Source organism: Monodon monoceros, unplaced genomic scaffold (assembly GCF_005190385.1).
Source record: "Monodon monoceros isolate NGI ecotype Baffin Bay Population unplaced genomic scaffold, NGI_Narwhal_1 Super_Scaffold_15, whole genome shotgun sequence".
Classification (NCBI taxonomy): domain Eukaryota; kingdom Metazoa; phylum Chordata; class Mammalia; order Artiodactyla; family Monodontidae; genus Monodon; species Monodon monoceros.
The window spans coordinates 8,731,318-8,752,580 of record NW_021703771.1 but is presented as its reverse complement, the minus strand read 5'-3'; positions in this window follow the sequence as shown (position 1 = coordinate 8,752,580).

Below are 21,263 nucleotides of genomic sequence, written 5' to 3'. Positions count from 1 at the left end.
AAAAAAGCAAACCACCTAATCCAAAACTGGGCAGAAGACCTAAATAGACATTTCTCCAAAGAAGATATACAGATTGGCAACAAACACATGAAAGGATGCTCAACATCACTAATCATTAGAGAAATGCAAATCAAAACTACAATGAGGTATCACCTCACACCAGTCAGAATGGCCATCATCAAAAAATGTACAAACAGGGCTTCCCTGGTGGCGCAGTGGTTGAGAGTCTGCCTGCCGATGCAGGGGACACGGGTTCGTGCCCCGGTCCAGGAAGATCCCACATGCCGCAGAGTGGCTGGGCCCATGAGCCATGGCCGTTGAGCCTGCGTGTCCGGAGCCTGTGCTCCGCAATGGGAGAGGCCACAACAGTGAGAGGCCCACGTACCGCCAAAAAAAAAAAAAAAAAAAAATGTACAAACAATAAATGCTGGAGAAGGTGTGGAGAAAGGGAACCCTCTTGCACTTTTGGTGGGAATGTAAATTGATACAGCCACTATGGACGACAGTATGGAGGTTCCTTAAAAAAATAAAAATAGAGCTACCATATGACCCAGCAATCCCACTACTGGGCATGTAGGACATGTACCCTGAGAAAACCATAATTCAAAAAGATACATGCACCCCAATGTTCACTGCAGTAGTATTTACAATAGCCAGGACATTGTAGCATCCTAAGTGTCTCGACAGAGGAATGGATAAAGAAGATGTGGCACATATGTACAATGGAATATTCCTCAGCCATAAAAAAGAAACGAAATTGAGTTATTTGTAGTGAGGTGGATGGACCTAGTGTCTGTCGTACAGAGTGAAGTAAGTCAGAAAGTGAAAAACAAATACCGTATGCTAACACATATATATGGAATCTAAAAAAAAATGGTGCTGATGAACCTAGGGGTAGGACAGGAATAAAGAGGCAGACGTAGATAATGGAGTTGAGGACTTGGGGAGGGGAAGCGTAAGTGGGAATGATGTGAGGTAGTGGCATGGACATATATACACTACCAAATGTAAAATAGATAGCTAGTGGGAAGCAGTCACATAGCACAGGGAGATCAGCACAGAGCACATGGAGATCAGCTCGGTGCTATGTGACCACCTACAGGTCTGGGATAGGGAGGGTGGGAGGGAGATGCAAGAGGAAGGGGATGGATCAAAATTATAAGTGTAAGATCTAACACTATAAAACTCTTAGAATGAAAAATAGGACTTGATTGTGATGTTGGACTTGGTAACAGATGTTTAGATATGACACCCAAAGCAGTAGCAATAACAATAACAAAATGGAGAAATAGGACTTTATCAAAAAGAAAACATTTTGTGCATCAAAATACACTGTGAAGAGGGTGAAAAGGCAACTCACAGTGTGACAGAAAATAATTGCAAATCATGTATCTGATGAGTGTCTGGTGTCTAGTACATGTAAAGAACTCCTACAACCCAACAACAAAGGACAAAGAACCCAATTTAAAAATGGACCAAGGACTTGAATAGACATTCCTCTAACAGGGATATACGAATGGCCAACATTTGGAAAGATGCTCTACATCAATTGTCATTAGGGAAATGCAAATCCAATTCCCAATGAGAAAGCATTTTAGATCTACTATGCTAGCCATGATTAAAAAATGGAAAATAAGAAGTGGTGATGCATATGAGGAGAAATTGAAATACTGTGGATTGCTTGTGGGAATGTAAAATGGGCAGCTGCTCTGGACAAGTTTGGAAGTTCCTCAATAACTTAAACGGAGAATTGCCATATGACCCAGCAGTTCCCCAAAGAGTTTAAAACATGTGAACATGTGGTCAAACACTTGTACAAGGATGTTCAAAGCAGCACTATTTGTAATAGCCAAAAAGTGGAAAAAACCTAAATGTCAACAATGTCAACAAGTAATGAATTGATGAAAAATTGTGTTGAATCCATACAGTGAAGTATTATTCAGTCATAAAAGGAGTGGAATACTAATACATTCTGCAACATGAATGAAGCTTGAAAACACGATGCTGAATGAAAGAAGCCAGACACAAAATGCTACATATTCAGGACATATGATTTTACTTATATGAGATACCCAGAAAAGGCAAATTTGTAGAGACAGAAAGCAGATTAGTGGTAGCCAGGGGCTGGGAGAAGGGAGAGACTGCTGAATTGGTACCAGGTTTCCTTTGGGGGTGATAAAAATGTCTGGAACTATATAGCAGTAACGGTTGTACAACATTTTGAATGTACTAAATACCATTGAATTTTACTCTTAAAATGGCAAATTTTATGTTGTGTGTATTTAACCACCAAAAAAGTATATGGCACAACTTAGAAAAATTATATTTATATATATATATGTCTATCAACTATAAATTTCTAGATTCAACCTATGATTCAATTTCCACTTTAGTGTTATCTTAAACATCAAGGCTTTGGGTATCAGAAAAACTTTGGTTTTGGAACATTTATAAATGTGTAAGTGAACCTACAATTAAAAGGTCTACCTGGTCAGGGAACTAGCCTGGTCAGGGAACTAGATCCCACATGACGCAACTAAAAATCCTGCATGCAGCAACAAAGATCCTGCATGCCACAAGTAAGACCCGGTGCAGCCAAATAAATAAATAAATAAAAGGTCTAGCAACATCTACAACTTCAGTCTATATCAACTGGGATGTTTCCATGCAGATGTGGGGGGGGGGCAGGGGGGGTGGGTGTATTATTTCTTGAGATGCAAAGTGACAGTGATGATGACTCATCTTGAGATAAGCATGAAGATCATACCTTGAAGAGATTTCAGAGAAAAACAAATGACATGATTAAAGGATAAGAAAGTTGAATCTGTGAGAAGAGATGAAAAGAACAGGATCAACTTGCCTAGTGGAGAATGAACTGAAAAGTGATTTAATAGCTGGAATCAAGTACTGTGTTAAACATAACCACCCGGGGAAATAAAAGAACGCCGTAGCATTTACAGACTAGAGAAAATGCTGGATTTTGATTATCTTGTTTTCTTTCTCAGAGATATTTTAGTAAGCTACTTCAAAAATGTGGAAGACCAGGTGGGGCAGGTGTGGTGGTTTTGCTATGACGAGGAACCTCTGTGAGAGTGGCAGGAATCAAGAGAGCTGTGCCATCCTTATCTTGTAAAGTTACAATGATTTTGATTTTTAATGGTCAAAGATAGGAAAGGGAATTATTCTCACTTTTTCCTAAATATTTACAAATACCTGTGGCGTTTTTCTTCAGGTAGGACAGAAGAAAACTTTAGTAACCAAGGGGTAGACTAGGGTAGGACAGATGGGATTGAGGCCATGCTTGTAGAAGAAAGAAGCTTTCTTTTAGAGTCAGAGATGATAAATACTGTAACAAAATTTAAGAAATTGTGGTTTTCTTTGGAAACCTTTAAACAGAATATATTCTAATTTATAAAAACAATTTTATTATCATTTTGCTTGGCTGAAATGAATGGATTAGATGACTACTCAAATTTCACTTAAGTGAAGCAGGAGAATCATGTTTTTCTGATCATAACTCTGTAAACTCACAAATTCTTAGAAACAGAAGTGCTCATGGGACACAATTCAATCCCTTAACAGTCTTACTTAATTTTATCAATTTTTGTGGATAGGTAGTATTACTAACATAGTTCTAAGAAAGTCAGTAACATGATTATAGGTGACAACCACATTTTATCACTTAAGAAAAAAAAAAACATGAAACCCAGCATCAGCCTGGGAAACTATAGAAATGTATCATCAAAAGTGCAAAATTTCTGCTCTATGTGGTGTACAAGCCCCTAGACTGAAAAAGTCCCCAAAAGACCCACCTGATGTGCAGAATAAATTTTTCTTTCACAGCATTGTCAACACATGGATTAAAGATAAAAGTAAATAAATTAAATGTAAAGAAAGCACTCCAAAATAACATGTATTTAAAATTAGAACAAAATCTGAATTGTCGATGTTTTGTATTATGGATTGTGTTTTTTCTTTATTTTTTTCTATTTGGCTGTAGGATCTTAGCTCCCTGACCAGGGATTTAACCTGTGCCCCCTTGCAGTGGAAGCATGGAATCCTAACCACTGAACTGCCATGGAGTTTGGGATTGACATGTACCCACTGCTGTATTTTAAATAGTTAACTAACAAAAACCTACTGTAAAAAAAATGAAAATAAAAGAAAATAAAGTAAAATTAGAATAAAAACCTCTCTTTCTGACATCCCTGTATATTAGTTATCCTAAAAAAATCCTTCAGCTACCAAACACTTGAAATTCTGGGTTTAAAAAAATACATCATTCTAAACGCTCAGCTGAATGAGCCAGAAAGTAAAGGAAAAGTTAAAAACAAAAAAATGGTAAAGCAGAAAGCCAGTGAAGTAAGCAGTCACAGAAGCCATGGATGCTCTGAGCATCTTTCAACCCTCAGTGACCTAGAAGTGAGCCCCACACGTGGTGCTGGTGGTGAGGGTGGTGAACTTACAAGGCAACGCTTAGCACATGTATAAGAGGGACATTTGGGTTAGACAGCCTGTTACAGAGCCAGAATCCCTAAAGTGTGACACCCAGGCTTACAGGGTGAGCTACGTAAATAAACTTGCCTCCCAGAGATCTGGCTCTTGGTAGACAGGGGGAAAACTCCTTATGTGGGTTTGAAGACAAAATTCTCACTACTTATTTCTTTGAAAAAAAAAAAAGAATTTAGTTTGAAGTGATCCTGAATTGGAGGATCCTTTTCATGTTTAACAAAAACAAACAAACCAAAAACTGAAAGTAAAAGAAAAGTAAACTGAAACTTTCCAGGAAAGAAAAACATTAAATGCAGACCTCAATGGATAAAAAAGTACCAACAAATAAGAACCCATGTTAAGAAAAAATGTACAAATAGATAAACAACAAAAACCAACTTAGGAGAAAAAAGAAATAATGGAACTATAAAATCAAGAATCAGAATGATTAAGCACAAAAGATAAAATGAGTTTGTTTAATATGTTTAGGGAAATAAAAATAGAAAAATGTCCTTAAGAAATCATCACAGGGCTTCCCTGGTGGTGCAGTGGTTGAGAGTCCGCCTGCCAATGCAGGGGACACGGGTTCGTGCTCCGGTCCGGGAAGATCCCACGTGCCGCGGAGTGGCTGGGCACGTGAGCCATGGCCTCTGAGCCTGCACGTCCGGAGCCTGTGCTCCACAACAGGAGAGGCCACAACAGTGAGAGGCCCGCATACCGCAAAAAAAAAAAAAAAAAAGAAAGAAAGAAATCATCACAAATGAATAGGCAGAGGTACTGCTTCTGGTAATGGTGGATTATCGTGATTTGGGCTGACACTACTGCAGATCACAATTATAAGCTCTGTACAAAATGCTACTTTAAAGAGCAATTATTTGAAGGTACAGGAGTAGGATACTAGGAGGTAGAAACTTGAGGGGAATCATCTTTGAAAAAAAGAGATCTGGGAAAGATTCCCATTTTTATGGCTTTTTTCTAGTCTACGGTGATAGGGAGTTAGAACTGAAAACAGGAAACCACTGTCTTGCTGACCTGAAGAATGAATGGATGAAGTGAGGTTCTGCCATAATGATTGAAGAGTGAGGGGGGTGGTGCATGCTGGGAAGGAGGGGTCTACAGAGTGGAAGCCCTAAAGTCTACAAAATGCCATATACAAGTCCTTGGCTGAACCTGAATTATGCAAGCATGAGAGCGATTACAAGGAAACTAAAGAGCCAGAAGCTGCAATTTCAGCTACTCCAGATACCTGCAGTGTGAGTCCAGCTGAGTGAACTCCCTCCTAAAACAAAAACCAACACTCTTCAGAAGCCAACAATAGAATTCAATCTCTACAACAGGTATTTCACAAAGTTCAGTATAAAATTTTTAAATTATTAGGTATGTGAAGAAATAGGAAGACGTGCTCATAGTCAAGGGAGAAAGGAGTCAATAGAAAAAGACTAATATGGTGCAGATGTTAGAATTAGAGATGACGACTTTAAAGAACTTAAAATAATCTTATTCAAGAACCAAAAGGAAAAATAGAGCCCTGAGGAATCTAGTGAACAGACAATAAATCTCCACAGAGAAATGGAAACAGAAAAGAAGCAAATGCAAATTCATTACCTGAAAAGTTCAACATAGGAAAAAAGGTTCACTGTTGAGCTTAACAACATATTAGAGATGGCAGAAATAGGGTTAGTAAACTGGAAGTTAGAGCAGTAGAAATGACAATCTGAGACACAGAGCAGAAATTAGAGGAAAAATGACCTATGCAATAATATCACGTAGCTTTAATGCACACGCTAGTAGAGTCCCCAAAGAAGAGGGAGGTAATAAAGCACAAAAATCACTCTTTCTCAGACTTTCCTTGTTTTTGATGACCGTGAAAGTTTCGAGCAGTACTGATCAGGTATTTTGTGGAACGTCTCTCAACCGGGATATGTCTGATGTTTTCCTCGTGATTTGACTGGATCTATGTGTTCTTGAGAGGAAGACCACAGAATTAAAACATCATTTTCTTCACACCATATCAAGGGTACATGCTATAAACATGACTAATGATTGTTAATGTTGAGCTTGATTACTTGGCTGAAGCAGTGTTTATCAGATTTTCCACTGTAAAGTTATACTCCCTCATACTGTACTCTTTGAAATAAGACCATTATGCATAGCCCGCATTTAATTAAGGATTGAGAATCATGCTCCAGCTCCTGGTAAAGTGTTTGACATTCTTCTGCATGGAAGATTTGCCTCTTTTCCCCATGTATTTATTTATTAAGTCACTTATTTATGTTAGCGTGGACTTGTGAATATTTTATACTTTGTGTTATAATCCAATACGGTTTCATTTGTTTCATTGTGTAAATATTCTAGCTTAGGCCATTGGGTTTCTTTCAGTTCTCTGTGCCTCTTTGACATCCTTTTTGTGTTAGTTTCCTAGAGCTGCTGTAAGAAAGTTCTAAAAACTTGGGAGCTTGAAACTACAGAGTGTATTCTCTCACAGTCTGGAAGCAAGAGATTTGAAATTAAGGTTTCGGCATGATCATGCTCCCTCTGAAGGCTGCAAGGAACAATCCTCCTCGTTTCTTCCAGCTACTGATGGTTGCTGGCAATCCTTGGCATTCCTTGGCTTGTCGACTCATCACTCCCGATTTTGTCTCTGTCTTTATATAACTTTTTCTTCTCCGTGTCTCTTTGTACCTTTTGTTTTTGTAAGGACACCAGTCATTGTACTTAGGGCCCAAACTATTCCAGTATGACCTTCTTAAGTATTTTTGGATTACAATTTAGGTTACATTCTTAGGTCTTGTGTGAGCATGAATTTTAGAAGAACACTATTTAACTCATGACACCATCATCATGGTGGATTTTGGTTTTTTTGGTCATGCTGCATGGCATGCAGGATCTTAGCTCCCCAACCAGGGATCGAACCCACACCCCCTGCAGTGGAAGCATGTAGTCTTAATGGCTGGACCACAAGGGTAGTCCCCCTATTTTTTTTTTTTTTGAGGATTTCCTAACATTCTGACATTATAAGATACTTCAGGATCATATGTATATTCCCTGCCCTAGTCCTAGAATCAGCCGTTTCTCCATAGAATCCTGGATCCTTTTATTGGAAAATGTAATTTCCCTAAACATACTAAACAAGCTCATTTTATCTTTTGTGCCTAATCATTCTGATTCTTGATTTTATAGTTCCATTATTTCTTTTTTCTCCTAAGTTGGTTTTTGTTGTTTATCTATTTGTACATTTTTTCTTAACATGGGTTCTTATTTGTTGGTACTTTTTTATCCATTGAGGTCTGCATTTAATGTTTTTCTTTCCTGGAAAGTTTCAGTTTACTTTTCTTTTACTTTCAGTTTTTGGTTTGTTTGTTTTTGTTAAACATGAAAAGGATCCTCCAATTCAGGATCATTTCAAACTAAATTCTTTTTTTTTTTTCAAAGAAATAAGTAGTGAGAATTTTGTCTTCAAACCCACATAAGGAGTTTTTCCCCTGTCTACCAAGAGCCAGATCTCTGGGAGGCAAGTTTATTTACGTAGCTCACGCTGTAAGCCTGGGTGTCGCCCTTTAGGGATTCTGGCTCTGTAACAGGCTGTCTAACCCAAATGTCCCTCTTACATACACGCTAAGTGTTGCCTCGTAAGTTCACCCCCCTCGCCACCAGCACCACGTGTGGGGCTCACTTCTAGGCCACTGAGGGTTGAAAAATGCTCAGAGAATCCATGGCTTCCGTGACTGTTTACTTCACTGGATTTCTGCTTTACCTTTTTTTTTTTACTTTACATAACATAATTTATGGGAAAAACAGTGTTAGGACAGTCAAAATTCATGTACCATAGCACTCTGTACCATAACACATAAGAGAAACATTAATTGGTACGCTCAGCGATGACTCTGACAGCTGCAAAGGCAGTTTGGAGTGGCTGGGGGCTCTCTCCAGGGTGGGAAACGCTGATGTGTGGTCGCTGGCCATGCAGGTGAGCCTGTGGCATTTAGAGTAGGCACAGGGGAAAATGTAACCCACCAAGGGAGTATCAGGGTGATGTTGTCTCTAGGCCCATTCCGCTTGGCAACACAAGGAAATATGTTTATATACTAACCACTGTGTGCACACCTATAAATGTTACTCTGTGTAACAATTTGCCTGTATATCGAATTTTAAATGGTCCTTGAACAACCCAGATTTGAACTGTACCAGTCCACTTAATATTTCGATTTTTTTCAATAAATATATTGGGAAAATTTTTGGAGATTTCTAACAATTTGTAAAAACTTGTAGACAAACTGTGTCACCTAGAAATATCAAAAAAAATTAAGAAAATGTTAGGTATGTCAGGGATGTGTAAAATATATGTAGGTACTAGTCTATTTTATTATTTACTACCATAAAATACAGACAAATCTATATAAAAAGTTAAAATTTATAAAAATGTACACACATGAACACAGACTGAACATGGCACCATGGCACCATTCAGTCTAGAGAAATGTGGCAAATGTAAAGAGGCAGTATTAAATCATAACTGCATAAAGTGAACTGTGGTACATACTGTGCTGCTGTCGTAATTTCTTGGCCTCTCCCGTTGCTGTTGTGCTGAGCTCAGGTGTTTCGAGTTTCTGCTTGAAACACCACGTGATGCTCATCATCTCAACTTGAGCAGCTCCTCTCTCCGGTAAACTGTGTATTGCTGTAAAAAGTGATCTCTCATGGTTCTTACATATTTTTCATCGTGTTTAGTGCAATACCGTGAACCTGGTATAACACCATGGGACCATATGAAATGCTGCTAGTGATGCTGGACATGCTCCCAAGAAGCAAAGTCACGACATTACAAGAAAAAGTTGAACTGCTTGACATGGACTGTAGATTGAGGTCTGCAGCTGCAGTTGCCACCATTTCAAAATAAATGAATTCAGCGTAGGGACCAGTGTAAAAAAAGAAAAGGAAATTCGTGAAGCTGTCACTGAAGCTATGCCAGCAGGTGTGAAAAGTTTGCACTTTTTTTCAAATACCTTTTTATCTCTCATTGAAAATGCAGCTTTTCTGTGAGTGCAGAATTGCTACAAGAAAGACATACCTGTAGACGCTAATGATTTGAGAAAAAGCGTAGTCATTATATGACAACTTAAAGCAAAAGGAAGGTGAAGGAACTAAAGCTGGAGATTTAATGTCAGCAGAGGATGGTTTGATGATCTTAGGAAGAGGTTTGGTTTAAAAAATGTCAAGAGAACATGAGAAGCATCTTCTGCTGACCAAGAGCCAGCAGACGAGCTCCCAGATACATAAGAAAGTCATTGAGGAGAAAGGACATCTGCCTGACAGGTTTTTAATATAGACGAAAGTGCCCTATTCTGGAAAAAAAGTGTCATAAGGGCATTTATTAGTAAGGAAGAGAAGCAAGCACCAGGATATAAGGCAGGACAGGATAGCCTAACTCTACTGTCCTGTGAAAATGCAGTCGGGTTTATGGTCAGGACTGCCCTCATCTATAAAGCTGCTAACTCCTGAGCCTTTAAAGGAAAAGATAAATACCAGCTGCTAGTCTTTTGGCTGGACAAGAAGAGGTACTGGACAACAAGAACACTTTTTCTGGATTGGTTCCAAAACTTATGAGATGCAGAAAAAGCAGTGTGCAGAGGTAAATTAATAGCTATAAAATCTCTATAGAAAGGAAGAAAGAACTCAAATCAATAACAATTTTCTCCTGAAAGAAACTAGAAAATGAAAAGCAAATTAAACCCAAACAAACCCAAAGAAGAAAATAATAAAGATTAGAGTGAAAATAAATGAAATCGAGATAGACAAAATCAATAAAACCAAAACTTGTGCTTTTTAAAAGATCATAAAAATTAACACATCTTTAGCTAAGATGACAAAGAAAAAAGAGATCAAATTACTAAAATCAGGAATGAGCTAGGGAATTTACTACTAATCTTCCAGAATAAAAGGGATGATAAAGGAATATGAGTCTATGAACAATTGTATGGCAGAAAATTAGACATCCTCGGTGGAATAGACAAATTCAAAAAGACACTAACTATCTCTAAGTCTAATGAAATAGAAAAATTGAATAAATCTACAAAAAGTAGAGAGATTGAATTAGTAACCAAAACACTACTCACAAAGAAAACACCAGGCTGACGCCATCAGTACAGCTCCAGTCTTGCATGGGCTTTGGCCCTTGGTGGGTTTCACTTTCCCCTGTGCCTACTCTAAATGCCACAGACTCACCTGCATGGCCAGTGCCCACACATCAGCATTTCCCACCCCAGAGAGAGCCTCCAGCCGCTCCAAATTGCCTTTCCAGCTGTCAGAGTCATCGCTGAGTGTACCAATTGTTTCTCTTATGTGTTATGGTACATAGTGCTATGGTACATGAATTTTGACTGTCCTAACACTGTTTTTCCAATAAATTCTGTTATGTTTAGTGTGTGATTCTTCAAAACATAAGTTGTTTTGTTTTTCTGTTTTTCTTTTAGGACCATACAAATGCCTACATCTATTTCCTAGGATATTTGTGAGAGCTAAGTAAGTTGATAAATACACCCCTGGTGCATAATAAGCATTATTTAAGTTCTTAGTGTTATTAAGGATGACTTTTTTTTCTAATGTGATTTTTTTTGGTTTCTTGTTTTCCACAATTGCGTATGTGTTACCCCCAAATTGTAGAAACATATCATTTCATAGCAATTGCCTTCACAAAACTAATGAATATTTAAAATTTGATGTAGGGTAAGTTTATTACAAATAAGCCATACATAGAATCCTGGATTGAGATTTGGGGTTAATTAATAAGAGAGACCTTGTGTGAACATGGTAGGGTGAAAAATCTAAAGTGATCATCACATCAAACCCAACCTGATGTGTAGTCCTGAAGTTGACAAGTTGGGAACAGCATAAATTTTAGACACCATCACAGAGGGAAGAAGTTTTCCTTATAGAAGAGAAGATGTTTTTGAAAATATAGGAATCACCAAAATAATTGGTGTCCTATTGACAAACATGCCAGGATTGCAGTGAAAAACTATGGTGGTCATAAAGAAAACTGTCTGCAACCTTTAGAAAACTTAATAACATGTTCAGGAGTACAGGGAATGTGTCTAAAGTATCTGTGTAGGCTTTTACTTGACATTGGAAATGATAACGAGGGGTCCAAGGATTTCAAATCTCCCATGTTGGAGAGCGGTGCAAGCCTAGTTACAGCTTTGAAGTTCAAATGTGTTGGTCTCCGAAGAGAGAGGTTCAACTCAGAAGTGTTCTGTGATCATCAAAAACTCTTGAGGCAAACATTTACAAGACTTTTATGCTGATTAAAACATGCACGCACACGTATACACAACACACAATCAACATGCAAAGGTATAGATGATCGTACCACTAAGCAGATTCAAGTTAAGGCAAAAATAGGGAGAAAGGTACCAACATCGCAGACTAGTCTCACTCTTACCAACAACCCAGGCAGTGAAAATCCAAGGCTGGATTCAGAGTATCTACGAGTACTTTACCTAATGATGTTGGAAAGCAAACCAGGAAAGTCTACCCATCACCCACTGTGAAGGAAATGCGATGGTTACTAAAGAAAGTATGTAAGCTCACACTTGCAAAGACAAAGGAAGTGTGATGGGTTCCAATAGTTCCAGGACCGAGAGCCAAGCACTCAGGATCCTTCTAGTCTACACTCCCAGGTGGGAACTGGAGAACCAGGGGCCATGCTTACATCATCTGTTAGCGTCATCTGCTCGGTTACTCTGCCATCTGAGGGATCCTCAGCTTGCCTCTCCCTGACCACCCTTCCCCCTTCTGCACCACGTAACCCTGAAGAAACTGAAGGCAGGGAGATGGGTTGTCGTGACAGGACAAAAATTCTGAATCCAGTCTTGCTTTTTCAATCTCCCTGCAAAGGGAAGTTTTGGCTTTGCCCACCAGTGACTCTCCTTCCTCCAGTCCCTGAGAAATGATATGAAGATGCCCAAGCAGCTTTTTGGAATCACGTGACAAATAACAAAGTTAACAGGGAGGGGAAGATAGAGAGATAAGAAAAGTAGAGGGTTACAAAGATCAAGAGGTGGGCTGGGGCTGGGAAAAGAGGGAAAGGGAAAGGGATCTGGGGGGGATTTAAAGAGGGAAGCTGGAGCAGTGCAGCAGGGTGTGTGGGAGAGCACAGGGGACACGTGGGATCTGAATACGGACGGTCCCTGACTTAACCACGGTTTGACTTACGATTTTTCGACTTCATGATGGTGCAACAGTGATACACATTCAGTGGAAACCATACTTTGAGTTTTGATCTTTTCCTGGGCCAGCACTTGTGGTGCATACTCTCTAGTGATGCCAGGCAGCTTCCCATCAGCCACGTGATCACAGGGTAAATGACTGAGACACTTAGAACCATTCTAGACCCAGACAACCATTCTGTTTTTCACTTTCAGTACGGTCTTCAATAAATTACATGAGATATTCAACAGTTCATTATAAAATGGGCTTTGTGTTAGATGATCTTTGCCCAACTGTAGGCTAACGTAGGTGTTCTGAGCACATTTAAGCTAGTCTAGGCTAAGCTATGATCTTCAGTAGGTTAGATGTATTGCATGCATTTCAATTTATGATATTTTCCACTTACAATGGGTTTATCAAGGTATAACCCCATCACAAGCTGAGGAAGATCTGCATGCTACTTTAACCCTATATATCTGGATCCTTTTCATTGTCTTAGAAAAATGTGAGTAAAGACTTTGGATAAAAATTAAAATTAGGGCTTCCCTGGTGGCGCAGTGGTTGAGAGTCTGCCTGCCGATGCAGGGGACACGGGTTCGTGCTCCGGTCCGGGAGGATCCCACATGCCGCAGAGCGGCTGGGCCCGTGAGCCATGGCCGCTGGGCCTGCGTGTCCGGAGCCTGTGCTCCGCAACGGGAGAGGCCACAACAGTGAGAGGCGCGCGTACTGCAAAAAAAAACCCCAAAAACATTGCTCTGAGATGGAGCCACGTGGATCTCCGGGTTCATAAGCTGGTGCTGGAGATGGGTAATGAAGCCCTGAGCTATGTTAGTGGTTAGTGAAAACAGCAAAATCCTCCTCCAGAGATCTCTCCATTTCTATAGCCTCAGTTTTAACTACCTGCTGCTTCACTTAGAAAATTGCCAACTCCTGCTTTCTTCCATATTCTTGTCTATCCATCCTCTTTCTTGTTCTGTAACATGGGGCATCCTTGCAATTTCATGTCCAGGTTTTTCTTTTTGTCTTTTTTTTTGCTTTCCACCTCAGTGAACCTCAAGATGAGATGACTGCACTATTTTGACAGCTCTCCGGAGCTCTCTTTGAGTCTGCCCTAGCAGCTCTTCTGGGAGAAACTTCAGACTATGGTTTGGCTGAGTTGCAAGCAGCAGGGTTTTTAGGGCATTAGGCATATGGAGATATCAGCTTTTTTCCCAAGGATGGTCTTTAAACTCAAAAGGACATCTGGGATTCCAAGCACATGGGCAAAATAAAAAGGTGATAAAGTAGTAGAAAACAAAATCTGTTAGAGTTAAAAAAAAGAATTCCTATTGAAGTGCTGCTTTGTAAGTTTTATGGGGATTAAGAATTTTTCTTTCAGAACATACACAGCTAAACCCTGTGAGCACACTTGAAGAGCTGGAGAGACGTCCTACCCAGGGCTCGTCTGGGGGACACGCTTCCCGAGGGAGAGTGCGGGCTGTCATTAAAGCAGGGGATACTCTGGTCTACCTCTCACTTGACAGGACCTGACATCTCACGGGGCAGAAGCTGAGCTGTCACCCCTGAGAGACAACCTGCAGTCCGGGAGCAAAGTGCAGTCCCTGTGCTCAGGCCAGTTCTCTGTCCTGCTCTCCTCCCTTTTCACACACAAACACACATGCTCAACTCCACCACCCACTGCTTTAGGGGTGATTTAAAGAGTCTAAAACTACTGGAAAGATAGACCTTTTTCCTCACACATTTTTGTTTACATGTGATTTTGACTAATCTCTCTCAGTGTAAGGTATAAAGGTCAAGAAAATTCAATGGGGGCTAAAACCCTGAAAGACTTGAGTCAATCAAGTGTTCATTTAGTCAGTCAACAAATATTAATTGAGAGCCTGCAAGGTACTAGGCAGTGAGGCAGTCTTCTGGGGGCTGCAAATACAGTGATAAATACGACACAGGTAGGACACACTGCCCTCTAGAAGGATACACACCAGTGAGGGATTCAGGTAAGTAAATGGGTGAATAGAGTACGTGCCGGGTACTATAAGCCTTAAGACCAAGGTACTGAGGGAGCACAAAGGAGAGAGCCTAAGTGAGTCAGGATAGGGGAACATGATGACATTCAGGGAAGTGTGACTCAGTGCGTCTCAGCAGAGATCATTATTGCAGTATATTTAATATTTTACTGTACTTTTACATCTTTCTTCACTCACACATACGGGTTTTTCAAATAAAAGCATTCTGTCATTTATTCATTCAGTACTTACCAAGTGCCTCTTAGGTGCCAGGTGCTAAGCTAACATACCAGTGATTCTGTGGTGAAAAGGGCGATTGTGATTTTCATGGGACGTAGTCTCTAGGGACCCCAAACTCCGATCATGCCGATAAGCGAAGTCAGTACAGTACACTGCAGTAGAGCTGATGAAGGCTCACTAACCTTGACGAAACTTTCTCTTGTCTACAGCATTAAAATTCAGATTATTGAGGGACACTGAGTCACTCACAGGCTGCCAACGGGAGGCTCCAGCAAGATCAAGAGAAGTAATTGCTTCACACTTATAATATAGAGGGGGATGTCTGTGATGCAGCTTCCGGAGGACTTTTGAGTCACTCGGTTGAACATGGGAGCAGAGGGAAGATAGACATGAGTTCTGGGGCCCAAGTGAATCTGAGACAGCACTTCTAAGCTGGGCTCTGGAGCCTTTGCTGTCAACACTAAAGAAAGCACCACCGTGCCACTCATCCCCAGGCCTCGCTCCTTTCCCGCCGGGCTGCACTCTGCTCTAATGCCGGTGCTCGAGAGGCAAGGTCGGTGGAAAAGAAAGTTTGTTTTATTTCGGAGGCCGGCAACTGGGGGAGAGGGTGGACTCATGTCCAGAGGCCGACTCGCACCCCTCTTGACAAGTAAGAGCTTTTAAAAGGGAGTTTCAGGGGTGCACAGGCAGAGGGAGGTGGCCACATGCAGAAACAGCACAGGCAGCTCTGACCATAACCTTGAAATTGGTCATCAGTGGTCTGACCAGCGTCATCTTGATTGTTTTAAGCACAGTTAATCTTCAGTTCCAGGGTCAGTTTGTTCCCTTTTCCTTGAGGCCAGTTCTCAGAATTGTGGCACCTTGTGTCATGGCTCCAGTCTGGTCTTCGTGTAGTTAACTTCTTCCACCCAGTGGGGCTTCCAGTATCCATAAGACAGCTCCCAGGATATGGCTCAGAATATTCTCGATAGCCCTTGAGAAGGAACTAAAGGTCACAGACTTTGCTTAATGACTAAACTATTATTTTGTCCAGTTTGACAGTTTTCCTTTTCTTCTGCATTTTCTCACTTCTCTGATTACACTTATTCTTTGGCTTAAGTTTTTCCACAGACAAAAGGCAGGCAGAGGGTATGGGAGGCAAGGACCATTATTGGGTCGTGCTCTGTTTCTATATTATATACCTTGGGTGCTGAATCAACTTCACTTTTCTTTCTGGCTCTAAGTTAGGTTTCCAATGAAAGAGAGAAATTCACAAGAAAAACATAAAAAACAATTAAGATAATGATGCTGCTGAGCTGTAGGAAGAAGTCCTAGAGTAATGGAAAATCATCTCCAGGGGCAGGATGAGAACTTCAGACTTTGAGGGTGGAGTTGAAGGAGGGTCCCCCCCAGCTCCTGGGAATAGAGAGGAGGTATGACTCCCACAGCGTGAGGGGAGGCATTGCATGGGAACCTACGTCCAGGAGAAGCAGAGCAGCCCCGGGACAAAGCCCACACTCTACCCCAGAGCACTGGTCCAGCCCGTGGGACACACACAAGCTGTCAGCGACCCGAGGAAGACAGCCTGGCCGCACGCAGCCAGCGCTCAGCAGTGTGACACGTGGAGACGGAGGGGCCTCAGCAGAGCCCTGGCCGGGGGGCACAGGGTCGCGTCCCCAGAGCCTCTCATCATGGCCACCATGGGAGCCAGAACAGCACTGCTGCAGAGGAAAGAAGCCCTGCGGCTGGGAGCGGAAGTGCGGAGCCTCCCTAGCTTCTGGCTGTGGCACAGGAGGTCAGCAGGTTCAACAGCAAGTAGGGCACGGCTGTGAGCTGCCGTGGGACCCTCCACGTGGGGGACAGATGGCGCTGATGCGTGCCGCTGAAAAGCCACGGCTGCCGCCCCCACTTAAGGGGCAGTAATCTGGGAAACGTGGCTTACGCACGCTGTCCTGTATAAGACCCATATCAAAGAGAGGTTTTTGTTTGTTTTAGATTTCGTATGTAAATGAGATTATACAGTATTTCTCTTTCTCTGTCTGACTTGTTTCACTTAGCATAATGCCTTTAAGGTCCATCCATGTCACAAATGGTTTCTCAGTTTTTTATGGCTGAATAAAATTTCATTTTGTGTGTATATATATATATATATATATGTATATGTATATATACATATATATATATATATATATATATATACTGCTATGACTATGGGGTGCAGATATGTCTTAAAATTTTTTTTATTGGAGTATAGTTGATTTACAATGTTGTGTTCGTTTCAGGTGTACGGCAAAGTGAACCAATTATACATATACGTATATCCACTCTTTTTTAGATTCTTTTCCCATATAGGCCATTACAGAGTATTGAGTAGAGTTCCCTGTGCTATACAGTAGGCCCTTATTATCTATATTATATATAGTAGTGTGTATATGTCAATTCCAATCTCCTAATTTATCCTTTCCCCCCGGTTTTCTACAATAAGATTGTTTTCTACACCTGTGACTCTATTTCTGTTTTGTAAATAAATTCATTTGTACCATTTTTTTAGATTCCACATATAAGTGATATAATACAATATTTGTCCTTCTCTGTCTGACTTACTTCACTCAGAAAAGAATCTAGAAAAGAGTGGATATATGTCTGTGTCTAACTGATTCACTTTGCTATACAGCAGAAACTAACGCAACATTGTAAATCATCTATACTCCAATTTATATATATATATATATATATATATATATAGTGTGTGTGTGTGTGTGTGTGTGTGTGTGTGTGTGGTACGCAGGCCTCTCACTGTTGTGGCCTCTCCTGTGCGGAGCGCAGGCTCAGCGGCCATGGCTCACGGGCCCAGCCGCTCCGCGGCACGTGGGATCTTCCCGGACTGGGGCATGAACCCATGTCCCCTGCATCGTCAGGCGTGCTCTCAACCACGGCGCCACCAGGGAAGCCCCTATACTCCAATTTAAAAGCAGCAAGGGAAGGAACAACAACAGCAAAAAAGAAACAAAACAAGTGGAGTGAGCACTTCCTCCACTTTCAGAGAGTTTTCTAGAAACTCTTCTATCCTTTGATGTCAGAGTAGCATTACCCAGCCTGGGCATACATTTCCCACGCCATCTGGTGGTGGTAAACTTCTAACTGCCTCCCCCTTGTGAAGAGGAAAGAGCCAATAAGGGTTTTCATGAGCAATTGGCTTAATAGAGCATCTTGAAAAGTAGCCACACATTCTATTAGAAAATTACATACTTTGCACAAGGGACACATTTTGGGTGAACACATAAAGCTTAAAAGTAATTAACTAATTGCTCCACACTGTGTTGGCAAAAGAAATAGGTTTTTTCTAAAAATATCTAGGCATAAAGTGAAACTTGATATAATAACGTTGGGGGAATATGCATTGTTGCCGTGTATGTTTATGTTTGTATTTGAAAACCAAACCTTGGGTAGCTTGTAGTCCAAATGCAGCCTTTCAAGGGAGGCGCATTCCTCAGGCCAGCTGCAGTATCAGCGTTTTGTTAAGCAAAGGTGATGCTAAGTAAACACACATCACTTTTCCTCCCCCCAAAGAGCCCCAAATTGCTTTCTAACATTTGCTTCCATATCTCGTTCATTCTGCTTTTAATGCACTCTCATGGCTTTTTCCATTTCTTTGCAGAACTCATCACAGTGTACAGAATATTTAGAGGTTAGCATCAAAGTTTATCAGAAGCCTTTTTCATAAGAAATGAAAACATCATCTCTCCCTTATGCCCTTGTTGCTACTTCTTACGTGTTGACTAAAATAATTTATATCCATGGTTTCTTCCACGGTTGAACAAGGGTAACTATAAACGGAGTTGGGAACATCTTTCTCCATATATTTTCATAGTTTCTCTTATTGGATACTAGCTAACTTATTCTGCTTTACTGTAGTTCTCTTAGCAAATCCCTCAGATTGAACACTTGCAAGTTGAGTAATTACCCCGTGTATATATTGACAGATCAACAGTCTCAAACAAGCAACTAACAAAGTTGCTACATATGTTCATCTCACCACAGATGCTTCCACCCACCCTCACTCTGGTTTTTTAAGTGCATCAAATATTAATAAATGCACTTGTGAATGTTCTTAACATATGTCTCTAAGATAATCTGATTTTGTACCAAAATTCACCTCTACAAGGTTTACAAAATCTTTTTTTTTTTTTTTGCGGTACGCGGGCCTCTTACTGTTGTGGCCTCTCCCGTTGCGGAGCACAGGCTCCGGACGCGCAGGCTCAGTGGCCATGGCTCACGGGCACAGCCGCTCCGCGGCATGTGGGATCTTCCCGGACCGGGGCACGAACCCGCGTCCCCCGCATTGGCAGGCAGACTCCCAACCACTGCACCACCAGGGAGGCCCTACAAAATCTTTATATAGGCAACTCTTTTGTAATAAAAAATAGTCCTGAGGGTGGCACAGTACTGTAAACACAGATAGCTAAAGACAGAGAAGCAAAGAGATTGATCAGCGTGATTTAGACTCCACCAACTATACTGAAAGTCTCATAGCCAAATAATTACTATTTCAGTAATTCATAGCTGGGGCCAAGGCCGCAGTGGTTTGGGATGCTGACTCAGATGATGCTGGCGCTGCACATCTGGGAAACTGTCAGCCAAATCTATTGCCATCAACACAAAGGCCAACGTTAATTGAGTCAAGTTAGGACCTGCGGAAAACTCATGGGCAGCATGAAAAGCAGCAGGCTTTCCTCCATTTGGGATGGAGAAATGATTTTCCCCAATGATGCTCTGTATGGTGATGCTTCCTCTGGGAAACACAATGAACCCATTTTGCTGAGCGAGGTCAGCCCACTCTGTACAGATCACTGTGGCTACGACGAAAGTAAAGTGAGGCTTCAAGCAAATCATTTGTGGTAAGAAATGTGGGTAATAGGCAGTTGTAAAAGCTCAAAGCCTGGAAGCCAGAGACTTGATGTGGGGTCCCAGTTTCATATTTAGTAGCTCGGGGATCTTCTCTGGACCCGTGTCCAGGATACAGTTGCCTGTCCTGTCTGACCCACTGGTGACTGTGCGGGTCAGAAGAGAAGTCACATCATTGGAGATTTAGGCTCCCCTCCTATGTGGTGGGTGAGGTGATGCTTTGCCCGCATTACACTAGAACCACTGAACTAGACCAAGCTGGTTCTTGATAAGTGGTGCATTTCACCTACTAGTTTAAGGGTTCCTCGGTGACGCTCCATTTATTTTATCTTCTGTCCTGTCCTGGTGCTGTTCAAGGTTACACGTAACAGAGATTGCATGGTAAGGGGGAAAGCCTGGGATTTAGAGTCCAAGGGTCCAGCTTAAACCCCTAGTCTGTGCCTCAGGGGTTAAGTCTTATCCATCTTGTGATTCACGCCTCACATTAACCTGCTTATCATCCTCGGTTTCTGAATGAGGACACAGAAACTTACAGAGTTTATGTGACTTGCTGAGTTAACCGGTATTGGAACCAGTTAATAATTTGAACCCACAGGGTCCGATTCTATGATCCATGCTATGTCCTCCCACAAGATGGCTGTGGGAGCAGACGTCAGCACCCCGAGACACACTCAGGGGCTCATCTGAGACTACAGAGCTCCCTCATACAATCTTCTGGGACACAGAGATGTACCAATCCCTTCTCTGTCTTTCCCTGGGATCCCTGCTGAATCCACACTCAGCCAAGGGGAGCCTCCAGTGCACCCTGGAGGGTGGAGGGAGCCGCTTCCCCACGTGCCTCTGGCACTAGGACAGCCAGCACGAGGGGTGGCAGAAAGGAAGTGTTGCTATGATCCAGGTCAGTGACTAGGACCTTTATTAAATAACGGAGATTATGTCACACCATGGAAGCTCTTGCTTATGAAATCTTTCCTGTCAGCCTCCACAGAGGGAAGACTTCTCATCTCTCTGAGATTAGCTTTGGCTTAAACCTATGGGGTTAACAGTGCAAGATGACTTTCAAAATCCCTTCTAAATCCTTACGACACTGTGATGCTATCCACGTTTAATGATAATTTTTCTTTAATAAACCCTTGAAAACAAGCCCTTTTATTATTAAACTTGCTGGGATCACCAGAAAATTTTTAAAGGTTAATGAACTTTTGACTGAAATCTCTTGTAAGCAATCCAAAAATGTGCATTTGTGTTTACGTATGTAGGAACTAGCTTAATTCCAATTCAAATGGGTGAAAAGTATCCTAAAACACTCAAGATCTGGTAAATTGTTTTGTGGAAACAGATGTTGTTGTGACAGTTTTAAAAACGTGATTACATTTGAATGTGAAGATGGGCTACAGCTTTTGGGGGTGGGGATGTTTGAGATCTTTTATAACGAAAGCT